Here is a 21,656-nt window from a genome sequence, read left to right as displayed (position 1 = left end):
TCCCACACATTACAGCTCAATACAGGAATCCTGGGACCCCAACATAGAAATGAAAATGGGTGATATGTTTATAAATGGTAAATTTGCGGCCCTGGAGGACCTACTGAGAGCGTTTGGAGGTGGCCAACTCAGGACACTTCAATATTACCGCCTGCGGTCAGCATTCCAAAAGAAATGGCCACTGTTCCCGGATGAACCCCAGCCACACCCATGTCTGCAGATGGTGACGGCTGTGGGAGGCCTGGGAATTTCTAAACTGTACACGGCGGTACAGGCCCACACCCCCACTATAAACCATATAAAAGAAAAATGGGAAAGGGACTTACAGGTGCCCTAGAAGACGAGAAGTGGAATAGATACTGCTCACTGACGAAGAGAGTCTCTCTGAACGCCGGTTTGCGATTAATCCAATTCAAGATTCTGAACAGATTACATTAAATCCCAATTAAAATAGCGAAATTTACCCCTGGTGCGTCAGATGCATGCCCCAAATGTAATATGCCACAGGCGCGAGACTATCATATGTATTGGGAATGTCGGGTGGTGAGGAAATTCTGGAGAGGGGTTGCTGAAATGTTGGGAGAAATTACACAGATTCCCCCAGACCTGAAGCCCCAAAAATACCTATTTGGGGACATAGGCAAATGTTCCGAGAAAACTAGAAGATGGTTTAATGCTACATGTACAATTGCTAAAAAATGTTTCCTATTGAAGTGGAAAAATGCTAGCCCACCCAGCATGAACCAATTTCTTCGTGAACTAACATATGTAAATGAGGCAGAGGAAAAGTATGTGATGAGCCGACCCAAAGCCTACAGGCCCAAAGACATATGGGGCCCATTCAGAACCTATTTGTGTAACTTGTCCTCTGACGATGATGAATCTATGTAAGGCTATGTAAATGTCATGATCATGATTTCTATAATCTTTTTTGTGCATGTATTGTGCAGGTGGAGCAGTGCTGTGTATCCCTGTGTGGCCACTAATAAAGAGTTTTTTAAAAAAAAAAAAGCAATGGACCAGATTGTGACCGCACTAAGCACTCATGGTCGTGCAAGCACCACTGCTTTAGTCGGCAACAGTGCGTGTGGTGCGGCCAGACAGCCAAGTTACCAGGTGGAGCTCACTACTTCAGCAGGCAGGTGGACATGCATATTTGCATGTGCCAGGGTTAGTGTGATGCTGGCTTTGCTGTGACCCTGTAGTCAGGGACACTCAGCAAGAACATGTAGGACCCTGTTGAGCAGAGAACTGCCTCTTCTTTTTATTTTGTGTAGTATGCAGCCAGTATGTTGTGCACCAGTACGCAGGCATGTGCAAGGCCCAAAATCTTAAACATGCACTGGCACATGACTGCACTCGGGCCACAGTCAACGGTGCAATTAGTGGGGAAGTAGGGCACTCGGTACAGAGAGGAAATAATGTAGCTAGCCAAGAGCACCACCCAAGGGGCAAGAGTCAAGAAAGAGGCCACTGCCAAGAAGGTGCGTGCCAACCTATAGACGATCTTTCTGAGGTGTGCGACAGGCAGGTTAATCAGTTACATAAGGTTTTTTTTACTCCATTTTCCCATCATTTTACTACATTAAAGCACTTTTGATCTTTTTTCTGCGAAGAGAAAGTCCAAAGGTTCTACTTGTTACCTATAGAATCATAGAAAATGGTTAACTAAGAAGACGTGTTTGAGGAAGATGTTAAACATTTGAAGTCCGGTTCTCAAAACGATTTTTGGCAGTGGCGCATCTACTCTTTTACTGCAAAAAAAGTAGTAGCCCACTTCAAAACTCCCTCTCAATTTTTTGGTCATTTTAAAGCACATCTCAAATTCATAAATGGGTTGCGCTTTGAAATGCCTGGAAACGGGTGTCATCACCACCCCCTGCCCCTTTTGAAACAGGGGCAGTAGGAGGCGAAAATCATAACAGGGTCACTTCTGTCCTTGTGGTGATTTTCTATTTAAGTATGACAGCTGTGGGTGTCGCACTAGCATTTCCATCGTCCAAGTGTGGATGGATATTTTTGGTTTGGTTTTTTGTTGGTCTTCTCACCGAGATCGGCCCTTTGAAATGAGCTCCCAGCAACCACTTGGTTGCTGGGAGCCTGTCCCAAGTCTAGGTTGGGGCGGGCGGGAGTGTACGGGGATCAAACCTCAGACGTCTGGTTTGCCGGCCAGCCACTTTACTGCTGCACTATACAACCTGTTGAAAAAACAACTAAAGGTGAAATATCCCTTTTTGGTACTGCAAGATCCAGAGAAAACATTTGTATTGGTTCTTGTAGTTTAAAACATTCACACCTTTTAACGTTTTCAAAAACACTATCGGAAGAAAAAAATATCCTCTCTTGGTTTTGTGTGTGTGTTGATTTTATGAAAGGCAAATGTCATTAGTCCTGTGCAATTTGAGTGGTTATGCAAAGCCAATTTAATGAAATGTGCATATTTTACCTTGATATGCTGACTTGCGGTCAAGTCACATCCCATTCAGTTTGTTGAGTCCTCCCCACTTTATTTTTTAGGAGTTGACCCCTGCCTACATTAGTGTCTGGAGCACACTCAAAGTAAACATATGCCCTTTGCATACATGCCAACCCTCCCGATTTAGGCGGGACTATTTTTCACGTTCTCCCTAAAATAAATCTTTGCCCAAAGCATTCCTGTGGGAAAATCTTTAGCTCCCGATTTTTCTGACCTACTCTCCACCACAGATGGGTTGAAATGTTGGCATGTATGCCTTTGAGAGAAGCATTTTGGTACATAATTGTTGAAACCAGCAGGGTAGCGCATTGAGAAAATGCAAAGGCTGCTCCGTTTAGGTTGCACATCTCGACTCATTGATGCATGCATTCCCTCGCTGCTGGTACGTTTATTCCATAAAACTGTTCTTTTAGCTGTCTGAATCCAGAGATTTTCAGGAAAGGTGCAATGTTACGCCAGGTGGTTATGAGACAGAGCAAGTTAGTGAGCAGAAGAAAACATCTTTATAAAATGCTCAGATATGAAATGAGTGTTTCCTCCTAAACCATCCTTCTGTCCCGAGAAGAGCAGCACAAATGGCCACCTGCTGTGTTCGTTTTTACTTGCTGATTTGCTAAGATCTAGAACAGGAAGCGCGGCGTGAATTGCATTCCGCTTCTATCTCGAGTTTCCGCCTGGTGTTTCTCTCAAAATTATCAGACAGCTTGCTATTTTGTGATATACATGTTGGTTCATTCAGAGTAGTACAAATGCACTGGATTGCAAGCTTTCTGGGCCACTGAGATAATGTTTGTAGTAACAGGTCTATGAAATACGTGTTGGGGCACAGACAGCTTTTAAACCACCATGTTCTATTTAAGATGTGAAACATAACTTTCCTTAGGTTTTCACTGCATTGTATGCACTCTTTCCTCATTAGTGTAGGTGAGCCATGAAGTGCACAGTTAACTATTAGCAGGTAGGCCGCCTCAGAAATGCATGTTTTTAATATGTATGGCCTTTCTGCTTAGGCTCTGTCAACAGAGCAAAGTGAAATGTATCCATCAAGCATATTGGTACAGGAATGACTTGGACTTGTTGCTAAGGCAACTGCTATGTTAATCCTCCGAAGAAGCTCAGGATAACCTGAATAAAAAGACGGTAGTTTGTCGACCCCGGAGTGACCTGAAGCAGTGAGGTTAACGAGCCCTGCAAACAGTGCAGTGATTTCTGCAGCACATAGGGCTGAAGCTGTAAAGTTTTGCAACTGGATGGCAGAAGATCTGACGTGAGTAGCGATTGAATTTCTAGAATTGAACATTGTAACAAATGGCGGTTCCATGCTTATCACTTTATTTCTCTCCTATGTACATACCTAAATGTAATCTAATAAGTGAACTTGTTGTTTAGACTTGCATGTGGCTCCAGGATTCTAATTTCATGGCACCGAGCTACCTGCTGAGGAGGTTAGCGTGCCCTCTTCCATCCTAATTTAAAATCTACCTCTTCCCAAGCTGGTCCCTTCTATATTCAGCTGTCTTTGCTACTGCTTCACTTAAATCCTCACATTTTCCTTGCTTTCGATTTATTTGCGAGTTTCCTAGTGTGCTGCACATTACCTTGCTGTCTAGGCGTAAGCAACCGGACAGTTTCTGAATGTAGCATGTGCGAAGTGAGATTTCATAATGTATTTTTACTCTCTTGCGTTACAGCAGATGCAATTATCACTGTGCCAACGTACAACTCCTTTAATACATTTTACTGCAGTATAAATATTTATAATACTTTGTCGTTTTGTTTAACAGGATGTGATAGATTTCCATCTGCTAGGGGAAATCTTCCATATTTTTAAATATTATTGGGTGTTCTAACAAATGTATTCTGCTGCAATGTCACAGAACCAGCACCATTTAGGTGGTTGGACCTGTGGGAGTAAGGGGGATACCCTAAAAGGGGGTGGGCAGGACACAGTTCATCTAAAATAGACGTAGTATGGGGAATTGCAGGAGTGGGGATGTCTTGCGTATACTAATAGCCCAGAAGGCCCACTTATGATTAGCACTTGTCAAAGATGGCCTACCCTAACTAAAACACACAACGGGGAAAATCACCATGTCTGGGATATCCCGCTCCAAGCACATGATCAACCTTCCGCGGGCCAGGCGGGCGGGGGAGCAGAGCTCACACAGCACATCACTGGCAGACTGATCCAGCTGCAGCCTCATGGGGTGATGTCAACGTAAGACATCAAGACAATCCAGCGGGCCCTCAGGGATAGAGGGGAGGTGGACCAGAGCCAGCGATCCCGTTCACAGGGCTAAAAATGCGGATCAGCAGGTGGTTATGCGACCGGAAGCTGAGCGGAGTTGCTTTTCTGGAGGAACCAATCAAGCAGTACATTTTCGGTCCACGGGAGGTGGACAGCCTTCAGAGTATCAACTACAAACACTGCGAAAGTCAATGTCCGGAAGGAACCGGGTGACTGTCTCCCTTCCCACCTGAAGCAGGGTGTCTCGTGTCTCCTTCGCAACATTGCTGGCCAATGACAGACTAATAAAGCCCCAGCGGTCAGCACAAATGTTATATCATTAATTACAAATAGTTCCCAGGAGGGATGAGAATTGGTGTGGCGCCACCCCGGAGGGATGTCGTGGGATATTGTTGATCTGGTTTCTCCAATCATGTTTCACTAACATAAAACTAAGGATATGACATAACACAGCCAATGACTGTCCTGATAACGATGGAAAATATGTACATTCTAACTGTAACAGTTTCAAATGCTTGGCAAATTCTACTCCTATAAAAGTAATGTTCGTTGTGCGCCCTCTTGTCAGCTCATCAGCCAGTGCCTGTCCACTGTCCTGTTTGATTTGTGCTTACCAAACTGTAATAAACAGCGTTACCTCTTGCCCAGTGTGTGATTCTTTTTGACTTTTTTTTAATATGGTGTGATCTGAGGACCCCTTTATACACTGCCATGAAAGTCAGATTTGACGGTCTCTCTCGCTCAAGCTGCGCTCTGTGCTTTAAAAAGTATTGGTCGGTTTGTACCCAGATGGGCCTACCCCCATTCAGTGTATAATTAAACCTATGATATGGCATTTATAACTTGCCTATACAAAAGTGTTTCAAGGCACGAAGAGGCAAGGGAGGGGAAACGGAGGGAAGACAGACAGCGATCCTACTAGGCCAGGTGACATTGAGATTGCGCAAGTGCAGGGAGGGAGGTAGGGGAAACGTGCGGGGGGAAAGGGGAGGGGGCAATGCAGTACACACGATAACACTAAAATGAATAAAGACAATACAAGTGTGGCAAGCTGGTGGTAAGTGCAAGGGTAAGTGCAGAAATCCCGGGTCAAGTGCTAGTAGGGGCTGAAGGGATACAGAAGCAGTCCCCGAGTGCCAGGATAGGCAGGGGGGCAGAACAGGTGTACAACTGGCGGGGAGGGGACCTGGGCCTGAGATTAGTGGGTAGCAAGGTAACCAGTGCCGTTTCAGAATCAGCCAGATCAGCAGGGGAGAGGAGGAGAGAAAGCAGAAGCAAAGAGGAAGGTCTTGAGGTGCTTCTGGAACCAGAGATGGTTCTCCTCAAGTTTCAGAGAGGCAGGGAGGCTGTTCCAGAGGGAGGCCCCAGCAGAGGAAAAAGATCTACCACCAACTCGCTGCTTGGAGAAGTGACTGACCCTGACAGAGTTGGAGGCGGATGAGCAAAGAGCTTGAGAAGGAAGATAGTTGAAGGTATTGAGCCACAGAAGGCCTTGTGGACAATGCAGGGGGTTTTGAACTTAATCCTCGCCACTGCAGGTATTTCAGTCCTGGAGAGATTATCCCTGGGCTTTTGGCCTACCCTACAGATAGAGGAGGGGAACCCTTGCAGACTACGCTGCTTGTTCAAACTAGAAGCCGCACACGTTGGTGCCCTTATTTTTAGCCCTGAGGAATGTGGCCTACCAACATAGCACCACAGAAACCGTTCGGCTGTAGAACAATCTGACCTAGTACTCGATTCCATTCGCACAGGCCCAGCTTGTTCCTGAAAAGGATCCCTATAATAACAATCCAGGGGTTCCATATCAGAAGGGAATCTCATGAGAGGAACCTACTGAAGAACGCCATCTTCTTTGTTTTTAGTAAAACCTGCACCTGCCAATATAGAGAAAACCTATTAAAGAAAACAATACCTTTCATCTGTAAGGCAACAGACACATGTGTAGACTGAGGTGGTCTAGCATGTGCCTTTTAGCACGTCAGAGTACATCATAGATGAGTTTGAAAGCCCAGCCAGAGATGCTGGCTCTTTGGAATCTGTTTTCACTCAATAAGCTGTCTATTTTTTCTGTGTGACTACGATATTGGGCACCTCACAGTTGGCAATCCCAAAACAGTCCTTTTTGTTTTGTATAGCACTAATAGGGCTACACTTTTAGAAAATGCTTCAGCCAATTTGTCCACTAAAATATGTAAACACGTTTTCAGTTGACCATCCTGCTGCAAATGTGTTGGCAAAAAGTGCTAAATATTACATTGCCCTTTTTTTAGAATAAAAACGTAAATCTATTTGAAGGTTAATCAACAGGGTTCAATATATTCCCAAGGCAGTTTTGTTAAATATAATGATGAAGCTATATCTGGTTTGGTATAGTGTCCTATGGATAGTTATATTTGTCAGGAAATTATTTGATGTCATTTTATTGTCAAATTGTATTGTCTCCTTTGACACCCCTACACCTCTGCGAACATGTGTCCTGCTGGGGGTTACACTCACAGCCCAGAGGAACATGACATACCCCAGCGGGCCGGGTGGGAATCAGTGCTTCAAAGGGAAGCTTTGCCGGGATAATGGAGACGCCAGGGAGCTAATTACTGGAACCTCTGAACTCGGGAAGACATGAGGGGGTAGGGTGAGAAGTGTAGTTTAGAAGCTCTATCGCTAGAGGAAGGGCCCCAACATCTTGGAAATGTTTAGGGCACTTTCCTTCCTCTGCCTACTACAAACTTCCTGCCGGCAAGAGCTGACTTAATAGTGTAAAAACTCTTGTTACAATCTCTTGTTGCAATAGCTGAGTGTGGCACCTTATAGAAAGCTAGAAATGGTATTGAGGTACAGTCTGCCAGAAGCCCTCGGCCATTGGTGGGAAGATTAAGCATTCAAACGTGGGAGTCGGACCTACGGTCTCAACCACTTCAGAGACGCGATTGCAGTGATATCCTGCTGTACAAAGCCTGTCTGCTCCTGAGACACTGATACCCAGTACTCTGCCTACTGGAGGTGGAAGCCCTCCAAATGCTCTCTGGCAATCTTTTTGAATGGGAAGGGTAGAAGGAGGACCTATCTTAACATCTGAGACCAGATAGTCCCACAGCACACCCAGGAGCAAATGAAGCTGCTTGTGGCGGTCTCTGCAATTTCAAACTACTTCAAGTGCTTGCAAGCTGCGCTGACTCGAACATTGCCTGCCTGTCCAAAGCCAACTGCTGTTGCTGCTTAGTGAATTGAACCACATTGCTGAGTCCTGTCGCACCTGCTCAACCAGCTGGAACCAGATTCATCGCACTGGAAAACACCTAAAAGCCTTGCAAGACACATGCTTAAAGTTGAAAATTGCTAACAAGACAAATGCCTGCATACTCCGGTCTTCATTCCCAAAGTGCCCTTTTCAACGAAAAGTTTGCATATTCTGTGTATTTCATTACACAGGGGAGTTGTTGGTGTTTATTAGTTTGTCCTTTTTAGTTTGATCAGTCTCGTGATTATTTTTATACAAACTTGATTGTGCATTTATTTTATTTTGGTACTACAGCACTATTTTTTGGATGCTTTCTTGCTGGCTCACAGCCCCCTTCAAGAGTTCAGTCTGTCCTTGGCCCATCTTACCTTAGCAACAAAAGAGGTATGCCATTCATGTTGTGCCTGTTTCACATTTGATTTGCTTCACTGTTGGGTTGAGCAAGCGTTATATAACTACTCATCTCTGTAGTCATTTGGTCACACATGCTGTTCTTCTTTTGGCACTTGCAATCGCCCTGAGATTGTGCAGGAAGTGGGGTCGTGGTGACTGGAGAGGTAGGGTATAAAAGCCAAGCTATGGTGAACAATGGGGGAAGTGGTGGTAAGTATTAGACAACGTGCCAGGAGCCATAAACGTAAAGATGGTGCTTGGAGGAGGCGAGAGGGTGTAATAGAAGTAAAAAACAGAGGCACAGGTGTAGGCTATGCGCATAGATGGCACAAACGGTAGAGTGTGAAGGGGAGTGTTGGAAGCAAAGATTTAATCATTTATATTCAGTGTTTTGCAATATAAACCAGTAATTAATTTTCAATAAAACAGATGGTTGACACAGACAAAAATTAAGGAAAGCTGCAGAGCACAGCACCTGCAAAAGTTATGTTGTTTGAGGCAGCGCTCAGCCGGCCATCCCACATACTGAGGAAGGTGAAATGAGTCCACGTAATGTATATATCTCAGGCAGCTATTTCTCTGAACCACATAGTTTCCTTTTTCCATAACCTGTAGCGCTTCACTTTGGGCAATGAGTGGAGCTCGGTAAATCCCACCGCCAGTTCCCTGATGCTGGGTGTTCAATGTACCTATTCAGTGGAATGAGATCCATCTCATGCTCTCACTTTGCCACTGTTAAAACTTCTATATGCAGAGACCAGTGGTAGGAGTGCGAAGAAGAGACTGTTTCACCTTGGTTGGCATTTTCATGCCGTAATATGAGCTTTACTGCTTTGCCAAGACTTTTTCATGCCTTGCTATGCCATGTTTTGCTATATGTGGCTTCTTAACTGCTTAACCTCCCCAATAACATACTGACCATTCAACCTTCTAATATACTGCTCCCAGGAGTCTCATTAGGATTCTACTTCTAGGTGTCGCACTGATTCTGCCTGCTGGGATTTGCGCACACCTGTCCTGCTGTAAATGTGCCCCACTGTGCTTTTGCTTCCTTGGACTCCACTGCAATTCTGCTGCCAATTGCCCTTATGGGAACCTTTCCCTGGAGCACCTTCAATCATCTGTTGACATGGTACCTGCTGCTGCCTGCTCCTGTAGGCCTCCCCTGTCTTTCTCCCATGTGATTTAGGACCAGGTGCTGCATGCGCTTGTTTCTAGTAACACCAACCCATTCTTCTCACGTATCCTACCCGAAATAAACGCCTACCAAAACATCGCCTTTGCCACACCTGATGGATACACCAAAGACCCATTGAGGTCTCCACTGAATGCTTCAGCCCGAACACGATCCAACACATAACATGCATGCCAACTAAGTCACCCACAAATAGCAATTGAAACCCCCAACTGACATCAAACATCCGAACTCTACCCCTTTCCAACCCACTAAAATATTGATGTTCGACCTATTCATTGTGATATGGTAGGGGTCTGCAACCTGTGGCTCTCCATGTGTTTTGGACTAAGACACTCCTGTTCTGTCACCATTGACTATGCTGGCTATGGCTGAAGAAAGTTCCAAAATCGATTGGAGAGCCAATGGTTGCAGACCCCTGCGCAACCCAAAGCTCCTGCCTGGGCACAAATGCGTCCACTGCTACTGACCCAAATAACCTATAAACAGACCTGCACACAGCACAAGTGTACTTCTGAACTGCGCATATCCACAGAACAGCAAAGTGATCTTGTTTTTTCCCCTCTTGTCCACTAGCCAAACCCAGTCACACTATTTCAGGGCTACCCCTCCACCAAGAGACCATGCTGTATTTCTTCTATTTTTTCGAGGTTTTTCACCAAGCTGATGGCTGTAGTGGCAGCGAGTCTCGGGAGAGGGGGGGTTTCACGTCTACCTTTACTTTGACAACTGGTTAATCAGGGCAAGTTCACCCAAACGGGCCCAGGAACATCTGACCATGACCTGCCACTTCTTGTAATTGAGGGAGAAGCCCAATCTGTTTAAGAAGTCACAAATGATACCATTCCAAAAGCTCCATTTCACTGGAGCAGTCCTGGATACTTCCTCAGGGAAAGCCTCGCCTTGCGAGGTGAGCGCTCTACACATTCTTTATATGGTAACAAAGTTCCAAAATACCCAGCATCTGTCGGCCTTCGACCAATGATCTCAATCGTCAGGGGATTTCAGACGACCTACAAGTTCCGTCCAGAGTGGCTCAAGATCTTCTATGGTGGACTTGCAAGGACAAAATCCTCAAGGGAGAGTCGTTTTGGCAACCATGACCGGAGATGACAATAGTGACGAATGCCTCACTCACAGGGTGGGGAGCTCACACCGTCGATCTAACAATCAGTGGTCGTTGGTCCAAACTACACATCAACCTGTTGGAGCTGAGGGCAATCAGACTAGCACTGAAGGCCTTTCGGTCCTCTGTACGTGGAAAGAATGTCTTGATAATGACGGACAACACAGTGGCCATGTATTACCTCAACAAGAGAGGTGTTATGGTCACTACCACTGTGCAGAGAGGCAACGCAGCTCTGGCTCTGGGCAATACAAGAAGGAATCTGTCGGCAGTTCACCTAGCCGGAGAGAAGAACATGGCGGCGGACACTCTGAGCAGGTAGAGCAGTCTCCCACGAGAAAAAAGATCTTCAACCGTTGGGGAACCCCTCAAGTGGATCTGTCCGCGACATGAGACAAGGGAATATCCTCCAAGAGGAGCTCTACTGGACGCGTTGGTAGTAGACTGGGAATTTCCACTTCTGTACCCATTTCCTCAAGTCCCTGTGATTCCTCACGTAATCAGGAGGTTTGAGAAAGTTCAGGAAAACCATGATCCTAATTGCCCCGGATTGGGCCAGGAGCACGTGGTACCCAGACCTTCTGGACATGTCCATCTGCCCCCCAATACGTCTTCCTCAAAGAGAGGATCTCCTCTCGCAAGAGGAAGCTCTGGTTCTCCATCCAGAGGTCAAGACACTCGGCCTTCATGCATGGTTTCTGAGAGGCTGAGATATAAGGATTGGGACCTCCCGGATGACGTAATGGAGATTTTGCTTTCGGCCAGAAGGCCAGCAACAAAATCTGTGTACCGGTGTACCGGTTCAGTAACTGGTGCAAGAACAAGAATGTGGACCCATTTCTATGTAATAAAACTATGGTACTTTCATTCCTTTTACACTTGGTCAATCTGGGTCTTCAGGTTGGCACAATAAAAGGATACCTGCTAGCACTGTCTATTTTTAAGCGCTCCTCAGAAGAAGTGTCTTCAAGAGGCCTTTGATTGTACAGTTTCTGAAAGTTCTCACTAATGTGTACCCCCAGTCCCATTTCAGGTACCTGTGTGGTATTTAAATTTTAGTTTTAAAGTTCCTTACGTGCATTCCTTTTGAGCCTCCTTACCTTAAAGACAATCCTTCTAGTGACAATTACATCAGCCCGCGGGGTGAATGAGTTGCGGGCTCTCTTGTAAGCCTCCTCACACCATCTTTCAGAAGAACAAGGTTATTCATAGTCAAACCCCCCATTTTGCCTAAAATAGTCTGACTTTCACCTGTCACAAAAAATCACTCTGCCTTCTTTTTGTCCTCCTCCTCATGCAAGTAAGGAGGAAGAATGACTACACACAATGGACTCCAAAAGGGCTCTGTTTTTATATCGCTAGATTGGCAAAATTTTGGCAAAGTGACCGACTTTTCGTTCGATATACTGGACATAAATTGGGCCTAGCAGTAACAGAACAAACATCCAGATGGATAATTTTGTCAATTACTGAATGCTACAGATTAGCAGGAAAAGAGCCTCCAGATGGGCTAAGGGCTCACTCAACTAGGGGCATGGCAACTTTGGCTCTCCAGATGGGTGTCCCGTTGCAGCGGCCACCTAGTCTATGCACACTTTCGTCAAACACTATTCTCTAGATTCCACCTCATCACAAGGAGACCTATTTGCTAAGGCCGTTCTTCATATGGTCCATGATTAGTATTATCTAGTACTCCCTCCTCCAAATGTATACTACTATGGGAGTTTATCTAAGATGAGGAATACGTGGGAGGAGACAATCCATTCGAAGAACTAGTTACTTACCAACTGTAACATTCTTTTGATTGGATGTTCCTCCCCCGTATTCCTCATCGACCCTCCCTGCCTACCCCGCCGTAGAGTTTACGTCAATTATACCCCAAATTCCTTGAGAGCTTGAGGTCTAAAGAGCGCCTGGTCAACTACTCAGCTGGGTATATCGAAAAAATAGAAATGAAGCCAAAGGGCGCGGCTCGAGCCCTTTATACTGCAGATGACGTTGACACTGGACGGCAGCCATCGGGACATCGACGCCACGACCTCGAGCGCAGCGCCCCCTGGTGGGATTTTTTTTCCCGAAGCAGCAAAGCTGAATATACAAATATATCCAAGATGAGGAATATGTGGGAGGAAGATCCAAGCGAAAGAATGTTACAGTTGGTAAGTAACTTGTTGATCTAAATTAGAAGAATTAATGCGTTCAGCCACTTCCACCACATGGGCAATGGCAGAGCAAGTATTAATCAGTGCTGCTGTGATCACCAAGTTACCTCGGCTGCACAAGGCCTCTGTGGATCCAGAATAAATCTCGATATCCCCAAATTGCGAATTTTGTTTAGTGTTCGAAGTGTGAGAGAACCCTTCCCGTTATCAAACTTTCTCAGGCAAGGCCCTTCATACCTCAATACCCCATCATCTCCACCAGCTTCATACAATACTCCTCGGCCGCAGTATTACTAACCTGAAGATGTAAGACCACGGAGGCCGATAGACACCAAGCATTTCTTCATTCCAGCACAAACCGTTAGCATGTCCTACCGAATGCTGCCCCAGGCCGCACAGACGTGGGTCTGATGGGCAGTGCGCCAAATGCGGGCAAGTCGGGGAAGTGAAGTCCTCGCAACGAGCGAGGACAGCACTCAAGATAAAATCTCCCACTCATGCACACCCTGATAAATAGTCCCCGCAATATGAAACCTAAAATGGGTTCAAATACACATGCAACAAAGTGTATCCTAAAATTAGACCTAAAAGAATGTTTTTAAAAGCACGCTAAAATTGTGACACTGTAATGAATCCACTGTGAAGTGCACAGGAGATCTGCAGTCAGGCGCTGGCTCTGGCAATACCAGGATAAGCAGGGCACCAAAGGGTTAATTACATCTGTCAGCTGGAGGGAGTAATTGACAGTGTTCATAGCCAATCACTGGCAGGGATTCAAGTGTTGACCTTTCTTGTTTTTGCTGGTTGCTAGGGAACGGAGGAGCTGGAGGAGGAAAATGAGTTACAGCTGGGCTTACTAAAAGAAAAAGGTCCGGAGCGGAGAAAACGAAGAAGACTGTTTTGACTTTAGGAAGTAAGTTGCGCTGATGCCAAAATAAGTTATTGATGTGTGTTTTTTTTTTTTTTGGAGCGATTGTCAATCGCTGTGTGATGCCAGTCAAACTGAGGTCTTCGGCCGTGAACAGCCTGACGAGGTGAGAGGGAGACTGTCTCGCTAAAACAGAGAGGGGAGAAGGGGGTGAGAAGCGACCCACTCATTGAAGCCAGTACGGTGGGGAAATCCCTTTCGATGCAAGCGATCCGAAGATCGTTACAATGAAGGCCGGCAGGGGAGCGTAAAACGAAGTGGGGCACTCGCTGTTCCGAGCAGTGAAGTCGAGTGGCAGAGCTGCCGAGTTTCTCATTACAGCTCAGTGGAAGGGGCGGAACTCACTCGGAGCCGATGGGTGTCCACAAGGGTGCCGCCGAGTTTCATTAAACAGTCAGCTGAGGGGGGGAGCTTACTAGCCGTGGCCGAGTCATGAAAGAGAGTACGGCTGGAAGGCAGAAGCCTCATCATTCATGAAGCGTATATAAGTGAACAGAGACTTTATGAAAATAAACACTGCAAGCCAGACCCAAGGGTAAACATTGACTCTCGGGCTCACACGTATCTGGGGTCGTTTCAGAGTGAGAGAGGAGTTTAAGGGGAACACACGAGCAAGTGTAAAGTGGATTTTAAAACCCTGGTTCTAATTGAAAGAGCGTTTCATAATAATATGAAAGAACTTGATTTTAAACGTTAAAGTAGAAGAAAAGGAAACTATTCCATATTGTGGTTAAAAGCTAAACGTGGAAGTGAAAACTAAACAAGGTGCTATAGGAATAAGAAATTGCAATCCGGAAGGAGAAGAAAGCACCAGAACTAGTTGATAAAACAGAGACTGTTTAGGTCAAAGAGTTGGAAACGTTAGACGTGAGTTCATACGAAAAGTCCAAGAGGTTTGAAGTGAAGTGAAATGAACTGACTGAAGCTATAAGGAAGACTTGAAGAAAATGAGAGCATAACATTTCTTGCCTGAGAGACTTACCCGAAAGATCCAAGTCTGCTGCATGAAGCTGTCTCCAGTAGAGAATCTCAACCAAGTTGAAAACGTATCCTTTTTCCTAAAACAGAAAAGAGAAAGTTAATTAAAATAAAAGTTGTTTCAGAAACAAGAAAACTACTTTCAGTCTCAGCGTATTTAAGGATTATACAGTGAACACACGGTTACAAATTTTGGTGTCAGAAGTTGCATTTCGATAGAACACCATGGAAGAACTCATTAAAACACTGAGTTGAGGGGCAGCAACTTCTCCAACAAGCCTTGCAATTACAGAATCAGCAAGCGCAAGCTGATAGACAAGCGTTTCAGCAAGCTATTCAAGTCCAACAAGCCCAATTATTGGAGGCTACAATACACATGCTACAAAATGTATCCTAAAATTAGACCTAAAAGAATGTTTTATAAGCATGCTAAAATTGTGACACATAATTAATTAAATAACAGCACAGGTAGTATGTTTGTTAGCTCCTCAAACAACGAAGGTGGATGACTGTGGCTCGTGCCAGTCCATGACAGTAAAGGACTTGTGGGAAAGGAAGGGGAAACTTGAAGCAGGTATGCTCTCCACCAAATCCCTCTCCATTACCCCATCCAAAAGAAAATCGTCCACCAACTCTAGGGATGTCCCCCCCCCACCCCCTCACCCTCTCCCACCAAGAAAAAGCATCCCAAACACCGGAGGCGCTTCAGATCAAGTGTATGATGCTCGTCGTCCTCTCGCAAAAAAGGAAAGAAGTGACACCGTAGATCTTCATCGACTTCTTCTCCTCACCAGATAGTGTCTTTTCGTAAAAAACCTTCACCTCCTGCGGAATGGGAAGATTTCTGCCTAAAAATTCTAAACATTTTCCAAAGACAGGCTCCTCCGAGTGCCCCTCTTGAAGCGTCAAAGAAGTCAAGCCACCCCTCTGCATCTAAGAAGACCAGCAGGGAGACGGGTGTCTCCTTCCCAAGTGCCTAAGAGCCCAGGAAGAGAGATTCCTCGACACAAGTCAAAGGAGTCTTCATTGACACACAAGACGAAACTGTAATCTTCCTCTTCGAGGGAAAGGGGTTCAGGACCCTCCACTCCAGTCTCAACATTTTCTTCAAAGCTGTTGAAGCCAGCGATCACCCGAGGCATGTAATAAGGTTGAAGACATCGAGACATTCACCAACCGCTTCTTTCAAGTCGCCGAGGCCCTCTGCGCCCTCAACACCATCGGGGCATTCTGTGCCTTTGAAACCTTGAAGAATCACAACGGACTCGACAAAATCTCATAAACCTTTGCCTCGATCAGATTTCTTTGTCTATGGGTGGTCAGTATTGGAGGAATAGGAGTAGGAGGAAGACAGAACTCCTTTTGGGTATGAATTTCAAACATCCAATGTCCCAGAGGAGCTTATTTCTCAGTAATCAAAAATGCAAACTCTAGTAGAGACCCTAAGAGAAACCAGCAGTTGGGAGACCTCTCTGGAAACTGACTTTGGGAACCCAGAGGGGCCTGGATATTCAGACCCATCCTACAGATACGTAATAAGTAAAGTCTCTGAATATCTTGGGTGGTCAAACCAGCTGTGATTGTCAAAATAAATTACCTTACTGATATTTTAGACAGTGGTCCAGTAAAAGAACAGCAGTATTACCATTTCACACCGCTTTGAGAGTGAGGATTATGAAGAATTAGTTGAAGCCAGATTCTGTTCCTCCAGTTAATAAGCTACTGACAAAGAAATACAGAACAGCTTCTATAGATCCGCCCTTCCTGAATAGGCATCCAACACCAGAGTGTAGTGGTCCAGGCTGCAACAGCATCTTATAAATGATCCACTTATCTATCCACTCCTGCTGACAAGGATGATAGGAAAGTGGATGCTTTAGGAAAGAATGTTTAGCGCAAGCAGCATGGTACTGAAATCTGCCAATGCCACAAGTGCCTTGGCGAAGTACACACACACACACACATACACACATACACACACACCATTTGGGGAGTATCTGTCCTAGCAGCAGACCACATACCAGAAGGGGAGAGGAGAGAGAGGGGTTTTTAAACCTCATTCAGGATGGAAAAGATACCATGAGGCAATCATTGCAGTTAAGTCTAGATACGGTTGAGTAGGGAAATGGCTGCCAGTGCAGTATTAAGACACCTGCCATGGCTCAGGAGGTCTGGTTTCACGCCAGATGTCCAGGCATGTTTGCTGGACATGCCCTTTGATGCAACAGTTATTTGGTGAAAAAGCTGACAGTAGCTTAGAAAAACTACAAGCATCAAAAGCTGCAGCTAAATCTTTGGAGTCGGTAATAAGGCAACCTGTTCAATCAGGACAAGGGTGTTGAGGACTCCTTTTTTGCTCATCTTCCATCTCAAGGGGAAAAGGGGGAAGAGGACAATACCCTCAAAGGGGTCAGAGAAAGGCAACTTGTAGCCAGAGGCAGAGTAGGTAGAACACCCTGTGCATCACCTGATGAATTGCCCTCAGCTGCTGCTGGATTAGCAAAATCCCTTCGACTCTCACCCACAATTTGGTAGTAGGAGGCCGACTGTCTCAACATCTCTGGAGTTGGCGGGGGATAACTCTGGATGCATGGGTGATACAGATGGTAGCCTGCAGTTATTGCCTTCCTTTCATAATGAAACCCCCAGATTGCCCCCAGAAGCCTGATCTTCCTTGGATCAGATACTCTCTTCCAACAGGAAATGCTAATCCTGTTGGAGAAAGGTGCAATCGAACTGGTACCTGCAGCGGAGAGAAACCAGGGCTGGTACTCTTTCCCCCTCCCCCACTATTTCCTAATCCCCAAGAATCACGGAGGAGTGCAACCCATTTTGGACTTGAGACGCTTGGAAGGATGGTAACTCTTTTGTAGATCCTTCAGGCCCTTCAACTTCAGGACTGGCTGGCATTATTGGGCCTTAAAGGATACTTAGTTTCATGCGCCCATCCATCTCAAGCCCAGGGGGTACCTGAGGTTCGCAGTTGGCAATTCCCAATATCCTTTTCGGTTCTGCAATTCGGGCCCACCTCGGCCCCAAAGGTTGTCACCAAGCTTATGGCCATGGTTGCAGCAAGTCTATGGAGGGAGGGGATTCACAACTACCCCCACCTGGATGACTGGTTGATCAGGGCTGTTTCTCTGGGACAGTCGAATTCATCTCAGTTGCACCTACCAATTCCTTCACGAGCTGGGCTTCTCCCTGAACTCCCACTTGACACCTTCACAGAAGCTTCAATTTATTGGAGCAGTCCTGGATTCAGCCCCCAGAAAAGCTTTGCCACCCGAGTTGAGGGCTCAACATCTCTTGCAGATGGTCCAAAAATGTCTCGTTGCACAAAATTTCCTGACCTTCGACTTCCTAGGTTTGCTCAGCCTCATGGCATCCTACATTTTTCTGGTGCTAGAAAGCCATCTGAGAATGTGATCCCTTCAGTGGCCTCTCAGCTCTTAGTGCTTACCAATTCTCTGGCAGAATGACCAACCTTGTTCAGGTCCCGACAAAGGTCGCTCAGGATCTCCTGTGGTGGGCCTGCCGAAAGAATGTGATGAGAGAAGAACCTTTTGGGTAGCCATGGCCAGAGTTGACAGACGTCTCTCTCACAGGATGGGGAGCACATTTGAAAGATCTTTCAGTCAGCAGACACTTGTCTCAGTCGAATCCAGGCTTCATATCAACCTGTTGGAGCTGAGGGTAATCAGACTAGTGCTGATGGCCTTCCTGCCCTCAATACGGGGGAAAAGTGTCCTGATGACATGCACCATCTCAACAAGAGATGGGGCAAAGGGGTCACTCCCCCTGTGCAGAGAGGCAATGAAGCTCTGGTTCTGGGCACTAAGAGAAGGAGTCCCTTTTCTGGCAGTTCATCTAGATGCAGAAGAAAACATAGCAGTGGACGATCTGAGCAAGCAGAGCACAAATTCCCACGAGTGGGAGTTATCTCGGGAAGTCCTTCTGAAGATCTTTGCCCTTTGGGGGACCTCTTAAGTCGATCTGTTAGCGACCAGTGTCAACAGGAAGTGCGAGCAGTTCTGCTCCAGGGAATTTCCCCAAAGGGGAGCTCTAGGGGACGTGTTGGTGGTAGACTGGGAGTTTCCACTTCTGTATGCATTTCCACTAGTCCCCGTCATTCCTCATGTCATCAGGAGGTTGAGGAAGTTCGAGAAAACCATGATCCTGATGGCTCCAGATTGGGCCAGGAGAACGAGGTACCTGGAGCTTCTAGAGATGGTCATCTGCCCTCTAATTCGTCTTCACCAAAGACGGGACCTGCTCTCGCATCAGGGAGGTTGCATTCTTCACCCAGAGATCAGGGCTCTCAATTTTCACACCTGGTGTCTGAGAGGGTGAGATACAAAGATTGGGACCTTGCGGAAGATGTGATGGAGGTATTGCTTTAGGCTAGAAGACCAGCAACTAAGTCCCTGTACTGCTGCCTTTGGAACAGGTTTCGCAGCTGGTGCAGGGATAAGAAATGTGTTTGTTTCACATGCTAGCTTTCTTACTCCATTTAGCCCATTCAGGGTTGCAAGTGGCCCCAGTTAAAGGCTACTTGCCGGCACTGTCAATCTTCAAGAGATCTCCTGATGCGGGATCGTACTTTAAAGTGCTGATTGTCGTAGAATTTCTTAATGGCCTAACACATTTGTTTCCACTGATTCCTATTATTGTACCTGCATGGGACCTAAAGTTAGTGCTAAAATACGTCATGGGGGCTCCTTTCGAGCCCTTACACTTGTGTGCTTTGAGGATGCTTACAGCCTTCTTATTGGCTATCATGTCTACCCACAGGGTAAGCGAACTACAGGCCCCGTCTTCAAAGCCACCTTTTTATGTCCTTTTTTAAAGGACAAGGTGATGTTGAGAGTCTGCATCTTTTCTTCCAAAAGTAGTATCTGAATTTCACATAGCTCAACGGATAGTTCTACAAGCCTTCTATCCCCATCCTCATTCATCAAAGGAAGAGGAGAGGCTTCATCACCTGGACCCTAGGAGGGTGTTGAGTTATACATTTCACGGACAGCCAATGTACATCAGGATGACCAACATTTTGTTGGATACCCAGGTCAGAGATTAAGTTTAGCCGTAACAAAGGAAACCATTTCTAGATGGATGGTAATATGCATAACAGAATGCTACTCATTAGCAGGAAACAACGTGCCTGAAGGCTTAAGAGCGCATTTCACTTAAGGGGTGGCTGATTCTTCGGCCCTGGAAAGGGGAGTGCCAGTGCAGGTCAGCTGCAGAGCGGCAACATAGTCATCTCTTTTAGCAGATTTTACTGCATAGTCTCTATGTCAAGAGAGAAGGACACATTTGGAAAAGCTGCCTTCCATAATATCAACAAATAAACTCTTAGCACCCACCTCCTAAGGCAAACTACTTTATAAGTATATCAAAGATGACGAAAACGTATTCCTCATCACCCTCCCATCCATCATCTCTTGCTTGCCAAGAACTTACTTGTGATTGCACCTTTCTTTCTCGCAATGTAGGATGCGTCTCATCAGAAAACAGAGGTCAAAAACGATTTAGCCCTCTAACTGGTATTTGCCAATATAGAGACAAAACAGAGTGGATTGTGGTATGCCAAATGCAAGGTAACCCAGCTTTATTTGCAAGTAAAGCTGGGGGAAAAAACAAAGATCAACAGCCAAGCTCTTACTCAAGATTTTCTGCAACATTTCAACAGGAAAATGCAGTTTATAGTCAATTTGATGTCATACTTATGAAAACCTATTGCTCCTGGTCATTGGTTCCCTCTACTAAGCTACATGTATAATTATGTGTGTCCAGCAATAATGATGGGACAATTCTTTATCTAAGATCCCACCCATAAAACATCCCATAAAATGTGCTACATCATCATGCTTGAATATCATTGTTCGGCTCTAAATTAGTTTTGCGGTGAAAAGGAACATGTGCTTATCGGTTAACATGCAGTCACACTCTCCATGAACTGGCTGCATGATGACATGTTTTATGTAGTTGGGAGGAGAGGATGAGTGTATTGCCTTTGTTGTTAATTAAATAAAACAGCCCATGTTATCTCCGCCATGATGTCTGAGTTTCAAGGACCAATTTCCAGTAATTCAGGTCCTCTTTATCCTTGCAACAGTAACTGCCATTCTGTTCTTGACAGGCCTAGCCAATCGCTGAGACATTAATCTGACTGCCACTTAAGACATTTCCTGAGATGTTCAGTTCGTCCCATGGACTTCAAATAGTCTGCCGTGTTGTCGTAACTTGATTGTCCTTGACATTTGAACGTTTACAATGTTATCTTGTTCCACTATGTAACCCTCCCCTAAGGAGCCCCGGGCTTTGACATTCCTTTGAGGCAGCTACCATCCACCCACCAGAGCCTTCCCCTGAATTAAATATATCTGTTCAAATAGCGAGCTTAGCTGGGTCCTCTCTTAAAGCTGCAGTGTTTAATTCTCTGCTGTGTTGGTGCAGTTTAAAATGGCAACTGCTTGTCATGTTATTTTCCTCTGCAGGACACATTTATTTTGCTATCTACCGATTAGCTGGTGCATGCATGTCACATGATCTCCCTTCTTATGGGTAGCCGCAACTTTATCTGCCTACAATTTTCCTGCTCTACTTGTGTATTGAGTCCCTATCTCGTTTGCACGCCTTCCTGTCACCTAATCTATTCTATTTTAAAACACACTAATTGTGGAAGCTAATGCCTTAGCTTTCCCCTACTTGTGTGGCGCAAGACTAACTATTCTTTGTATCGGTTGAATTTCCAGGGGAATTTAAAGTGCAGTTTTAAATGTGTCCTTTCTTATGTTATAATTTGGTTTCTTCTAAGGGAGGCAGGGGGCAGAGCCTGAACATGCTCTCTAGTCAATAAGTGCCCCACTACACAACAGTGGCAAGGCATGCATAACAAAGGGGGAA

The 21,656-nt window shown here is 45.6% G+C and overlaps 1 protein-coding gene across 13 annotated transcripts in view; it reads left to right on the top strand.

Annotated features, from left to right (window-relative positions):
• Nucleotides 1-21,656, top strand: part of MTSS1 (MTSS I-BAR domain containing 1) — a 1,344,348-nt gene that overhangs the window by 692,416 nt on the left and 630,276 nt on the right. The window contains exon 1 of one of the 13 annotated variants that reach the window (XM_069621608.1): nucleotides 13,653-13,754. The exons of the other annotated variants lie outside the window; for them this stretch is intronic. The gene's annotated coding sequence lies outside the window, so the exon portion shown is untranslated. Of the gene's footprint in view, nucleotides 1-13,652; nucleotides 13,755-21,656 lie in introns of those variants that run through there. 13 annotated transcript variants of the gene reach the window in all.

Source organism: Ambystoma mexicanum, chromosome 5q (assembly GCF_040938575.1).
Source record: "Ambystoma mexicanum isolate Mex_15411 chromosome 5q, UKY_AmexF1_1, whole genome shotgun sequence".
Taxonomy (NCBI): Eukaryota; Metazoa; Chordata; class Amphibia; order Caudata; family Ambystomatidae; genus Ambystoma; species Ambystoma mexicanum.
This window is presented reverse-complemented; position numbering and strand designations above follow the sequence as displayed.